This window comes from Narcine bancroftii, chromosome 3, assembly GCF_036971445.1.
Source record: "Narcine bancroftii isolate sNarBan1 chromosome 3, sNarBan1.hap1, whole genome shotgun sequence".
Taxonomy (NCBI): Eukaryota; Metazoa; Chordata; class Chondrichthyes; order Torpediniformes; family Narcinidae; genus Narcine; species Narcine bancroftii.
In genome coordinates, this window is record NC_091471.1 from 130,534,550 (window position 1) to 130,540,342 (window position 5,793).

General features: G+C 38.7%; 1 pseudogene; it reads left to right on the forward strand.

The window, feature by feature from the left end:
- The first annotated feature begins 4,905 nt into the window (after positions 1-4,905).
- Positions 4,906-5,284, forward strand: LOC138756712 (signal recognition particle 19 kDa protein pseudogene; annotated as a pseudogene).
- The last annotated feature ends 509 nt before the right edge of the window (positions 5,285-5,793 follow it).

Sequence of the window (5,793 nt, forward strand, 5' to 3'; positions counted from 1 at the left end):
AAACATTGGTGTTTAGGACCATGCCGTGCAACAAAACAAACAAGGTCCTGAAAGGTCTTCCCCAAAATAAATTGATGCTGAGCAGCTGAAAACTGCTTTAAGCCAGAGTTGAGGAACTTTATGGATGTTTACAAATGTTTTTTCTGCCCACTGAGCAATTTTAATTCTTGTGTGTGTTTCCAGAAGGGGTTTTGTTTGCCCTTGCACCATATTTCCTGTATGAAACTCCCCCAATGTTGTCAACAATATTGTAATGTTAAATCTTTCTCCAATGAGATTTTCAATCTCAGTGTTGACTCCTCTTATTTACTTGTAGGGAAGCAAAGCCCTGGTGTCTCTCTGGTTCTGTTGATACGATTCCTTTTGCAGGTTAAGCTGTACTCAAAATGTATTATTATCCTCAGTGAGTTTTGTGACCCTTATAACCTAAAATACAATCTCATGTGTGTGCAATGATCGATTTGTCTGTGTAGGTCAGGGGTCATGGTCAATTTCAGTTTGTAAACTACAGGATCATTCAAGGCTTCTGTTCCTGATCTCTCCACAGCTTAGTTTGTATGAGGGAGTTCATTCAATTTCCATAATGAATAAAGAAGACTTTAATGTTTGAGTCAGGATGAGGGTTCCAGTGACCCAATACATAGAGGTTGTACCTCACTGCTCCAACATTCCAGATTTGATCCAGATCCTGATCCCCTGTGTGGGTTTCCTCTGGATGCTCAAATTGCTCCCACATCCCAAGAATATGCAGGTTGGTAGGTAAATGGGTCAATGTAAATTGTCTCTTGTGTAGGGAAGAGATAAAATCCAGGGGAAATTTGGAGGAATATGGGGAGAATAAAATGGAATTAGTACCATGATGGATGGTCCATTTTTGTGCTATAAAACAATGATTCTAGAAGCAGGGAAAAGGGACAGTGTTAGTTAAAAACACAAAATGCTGGAGAAGCTCAGTAGGTCAAGCAGTGCCCTTTATGTTGCAAAGGGAAAGACACAGAACCAAATTTTTGGAACAGTATTATCATTTTCTCCAAGTGCAGATGTTTGTCAGTTGTAGTCGTGACCTCCTTCAAGACAGCCTGGTTTTAGCTCTGAAGCTCTCCATAATCAAATTGAACAAAGAACATGCCTCCTGTCAGAGGACATTCTCTGCTAGCCTGCCATTCTAGTAATATATGAGAGTATATGCATTTTGTGTACTCCCTATATTCCAAAAAATCTTAACATAGCATCACTCTCCAGTAACTAGAATAGTGATGCTTGAATTGTTTTAAGGGCTGGGTCCAAGGATAGCAATCATTTGTGAGATCTTGCAGTAAAAAAAAACAATAAGGCAATAATTGACTCAGGGTAATGCTACAGTGCTAGAAAACTTGCCATTGAAAGTCATAATCTCTATGCTGAGAAACATTGTTGTGGAGACTATTTCAGAGAAAATGTGAGAAAGGATGTTCTAGGATGCCTTCTTTGTAGTTCAATACATTAGATACTTTTTTTAAAAGCCAACATTTGGGAAGGTTGCACAATGTCTCATCATTTGCTAATCAATACTAACTTTCCTATCCCCTCTGACCATAAGCAAATGACAACAAAAGAAACCACCTATGCTGGAAGTCTGATACAAAACCAGAAAAATGCTGCAAACATGTGCCACAATCAGACAGAGAATCATGATTAATAGGCATTAATCACTTTAAAGTGTCACCCAAGGCGGGTACTGAGGGAGAGGTTTGGGCGCAACAGCCTTTAAGGGGATATCTGGAAGAGAGGAGTCACAGGTTTGTGGGTGGGCCAGCACATACGCACATAATGGTAGCACCACAAATATCTGTGGACAGGGGACACAGCTAATTTCTAGTTTTTTTCCCAAACTCCTATTATACTGGACAATAAATTTTTCAAAAGGTTTGGTTCCTGATAAAACATTGGAGATTATGATAAATAACTTCAAGCTGAGCACAAAGATAGTTTCACATTTGCTGTATCACGTAGGATGTTAGAGAAACATTAAATTAATGTTTATTGAATTTTATATGTTTCATCTCATAATAATGCTGGTTCATTGCCACTGATCTTCATTTGTACTCAGCGTCTGATGCCTCTCATAAAAGTGTCCAAGAATAGTTGGCCAGCATTGATGGACTCTAGTTGCCCTGATACCGCTTTTCAATGGTCACACCATCTTGGTGAAACCTTTCACCATATTTGTCAATGACTGCACCAGGATCAGCAGGGAAAAAGTTCAAGTGAGAATGCAGAAAATCAATTTTTGATGGCATGTTTTGAATGCTTGAAGCATGTTAAAATATGACAGGAAATCACAAAAATTGGTTATATCTAAAAAACAGTACATGATAGGAAAATTCTAAAATTCTTTTAGTGATCAGCCATCCAAAATCCATAAAATACACATGAAAATGTACAGGAAGAAAAATCCTCATTGTCCACTCTTATCAATAAATGAATAAATAAGTGAGAGCTGGAAATGTTAGTGGGTAATGATGTGCATTGAACAAGTTGTGGTTCACTCATTATGAGTTAAATCATAACTCTGACATTGCAGTCATATGAGAGGAAGGCACAGGATCCAGCTGAATATTCTTAGGAATGTGACTCTGGGGCATGATTCCCACCAAGCAATTAAAGTGGTGTGCAACTAACTCTCTTCATAGAAGTCAACTTTAAAAACTCTGGAAAGCAAGTGATTCCGACCTCTTCTAAGGTTTAAACTATGGTGGGACACACATCTGACACTGGAGAATTAGAACTTCAATTAATATCAAGAATAATCAGAGTTTAGATGCAGCATCTTTGATCTGAAAGTTGCCTCTGATCCCACAGATGCTGCCTGACCTGCCGAGTGATTCCACTATGTTCCGTCTTCCTCCTGTTCTTCCACTTGTTGCACCATTGGTCTTATAGCCCACTCATAAACTGGGAAAATGAAAATTTCCAGTATGTTGAAGCCCTTAGCGACAGAGAGACGGAAACCATGGAGCGGAGCTGGAGAAAACAAATGATATATTTGGTCTAGACATTCTGCCATCTTTCCAGTCTATTCCCATCAAAGGTTGCAGAGGCTTCTGATTGGCAATCTCCACCTCCATTCCACAGCATAAACCCTCCCAACATCAGCAATCCCAATCCGCAAATAAGAATGCATAAAATAGAAATCATTTGCATTTATATTTCAGCCTCAAGCTTAATAAATCTCATAATATTTCCTCTGAACAAGGTCTTTTGCTGGTGATATTTGCTTAATGGTTGACATGTTGAAAGATAATATTAATCCTTGAATTGTGTGTAATTTTCAGGTGCATTATTATACAAAGTACTAGATTCACTGGGATAATATCAACATTAGAAAATTATATGAGAATAAATTTGAAATTCTGAGACTATATCTACACATACAAAGAAAGTATATAGAAGGATCTATATGGTTTTTTTTTTATTATGTAAATAGCAAAGGATACTGAATAGCAAAGGGCAACTTTCTCTGGTTAAGAAGTCAATAACAAGGCTGTCAATTTAACATGGCAAAATCTGCATAGAGAGTAGAGGAAAATAGTGGATTGCTGGAGCAAAATATATCAATGGTGGATTGGCGCAAAATTGTTGCAACTGTTGAAGAATAATTGAATCAATAATAGAACTCAGAAGGACACAAGGCTTAAAAGTAAAAAAAAAATATTTTTTGGATTGCTTATGTAGAAAGGCAGGACCATAAACAATAGATATCTTTGGTGCTTCAAGCTTATTCCATTTTATGCAGATCCATATGTTTTCCCCAAACACTTAAACATCTTAAGGTATATTTTTCCATTTATGGATTATCTGAAGAAGAAGATATACAACAGTTGCAGCTGATTGAAAAAAATACCTTTGGTCCACTCATATCCAGAAAGTCAGAAATCTCCCCATCCATATCTAGTCAGTGCGATGTCTGAGGCCATTCTCGTTACTGGAACCAGCTACAGATTCTTCTGTTTATATGCTGCACCTCAGTGGCAAATCCAAATTGTTCCAGATGTGGCTAAAGTGACCAACACTAAAATCAGGGTCCAAAAGTGTATGTGAAGAGTGAAATAGTGTTTCCCATATTAATAATCAGAAGCTGCAATTTCCCTCACTCCTTACAAAAGGTGTTGTCTCTATATTCTATTGTGTTAATCCAGCTGTTCAGTGGGAACTTTACAGTCAAGAGGAAATGGGGACAAACCCCACTTTTGGTCACCAGACTAACATATAGAAGATTTTCAGGTGCCACAGTATCACCACAAGTTCCAATGAAATTTTCTTTATTGTTTTTAAATATAAAAATGTACCTCTCCAAAGGGCTAAAACCTGCTAGGACATACAGTACCACGCCATCCAACTGGCATTATCTTAGCCTGCTGTACAAACTGACACATCCCAATTTCATTGGTCAAGCTCCAATGGAAAATTTCAAACTGTGCTCCATTGTTGGACTTCAAGCAGGTCTCAGCAGTTACTCCGGTCAGATTTGGAATAAGAACTGTCAGCTCACTCAAATGAGAATTGAGAGGAAGGATTCAATAGCAATTAAAATTGCTATTTTAATTCAAATAACTTTTGAAATGTTTTTGAGAAATTGTACTTGATTGATTCCTAAAAACTCAGGAGGTCAAGTAACTTCCATCGAACAAGAAATAGAGTTCATATTTCAGGTCAAAGACTGTGGTGGTGGCAAGGTGATGATGGGGGACTTACTGAATCTCGGGGATAGGCTGTAAATGAGGTCATCTGTTTGTTGGCTTCAGAATCAGAATCAGAATTTATTGTCATGAACAAGTCATGAAATTTGGTGTTTTGCAGCACAAGCATTCATATTATAACCATTTTACAACGTTACTACAAAAAAATAGAAATGGTGGCCACCGATGCACTGCGGCAAGCGAGAAGCACAGAGTGACAGAGCATGGTGTACATGGACAAAAATTATGCGGATAAAGAGAGGTTTATTTGCATTTATCCTGCATATATAAACAGCAAAAAGACTATAGCAGAAGGCAGAAGAATACCAATAGAAAATGCTGTTGAAAGCCCAACCTACGGAGAAATTCGAGATGTTTGCGTAGCAGCAGGATTAAGCGTGGTTGTGGAGAATAAACTTTATCCACGTGAATGGAACAGAGACGTACAGTTCCGAGGTAGAATACGTGTTCAGTTGAAAAATGAAGATGGGTCCTTGTGTTTAGACCAGTTTCCCACACGTAAATCAATAATGTTTTATGTAGCAGAAATGATTAAAAAAAAATAGAAATAATACTGCACAAAAAGTAAGGCAGTGTCTTTGGTTCATTGATTTTTCAGGAATCTGATGGCAGTGGGGAAGAAGCAGTGTCACTGAGTGCTCGTCTTTAGGCTCCTGTACCTTTTTCCCATAGGTAGCAGAGTGAAGAGGGCATGGCCTGGGTGGTGGGGGTCTTTGAGGATAGAAGCTGCTTTTTTAAAAATACCGGCAATGCACGTTTGTAGCGGCAAACTGGCCTCGCTTATCACGCATGGTCAGTGGGACAGCCACGGCACAGATGGCATCGCAGGACCATCTCCTCTAGTCCAGACTGGAAGGGAGCATGCATGCTTGCATCATCATGACCCTAATTCTGGGACGCAAGGGGGGCGGGACCGGAGACAGGCAGCACAGAATTCAAAGTAAAGCCCTCAGCCCTGTTGTCTCAGTCTCTTCACTGCACTCGTACATAAACCTGCTACAACTTCATCATTATTATATTTTAATGGTATTTATCATTTACATATAAACAGTTT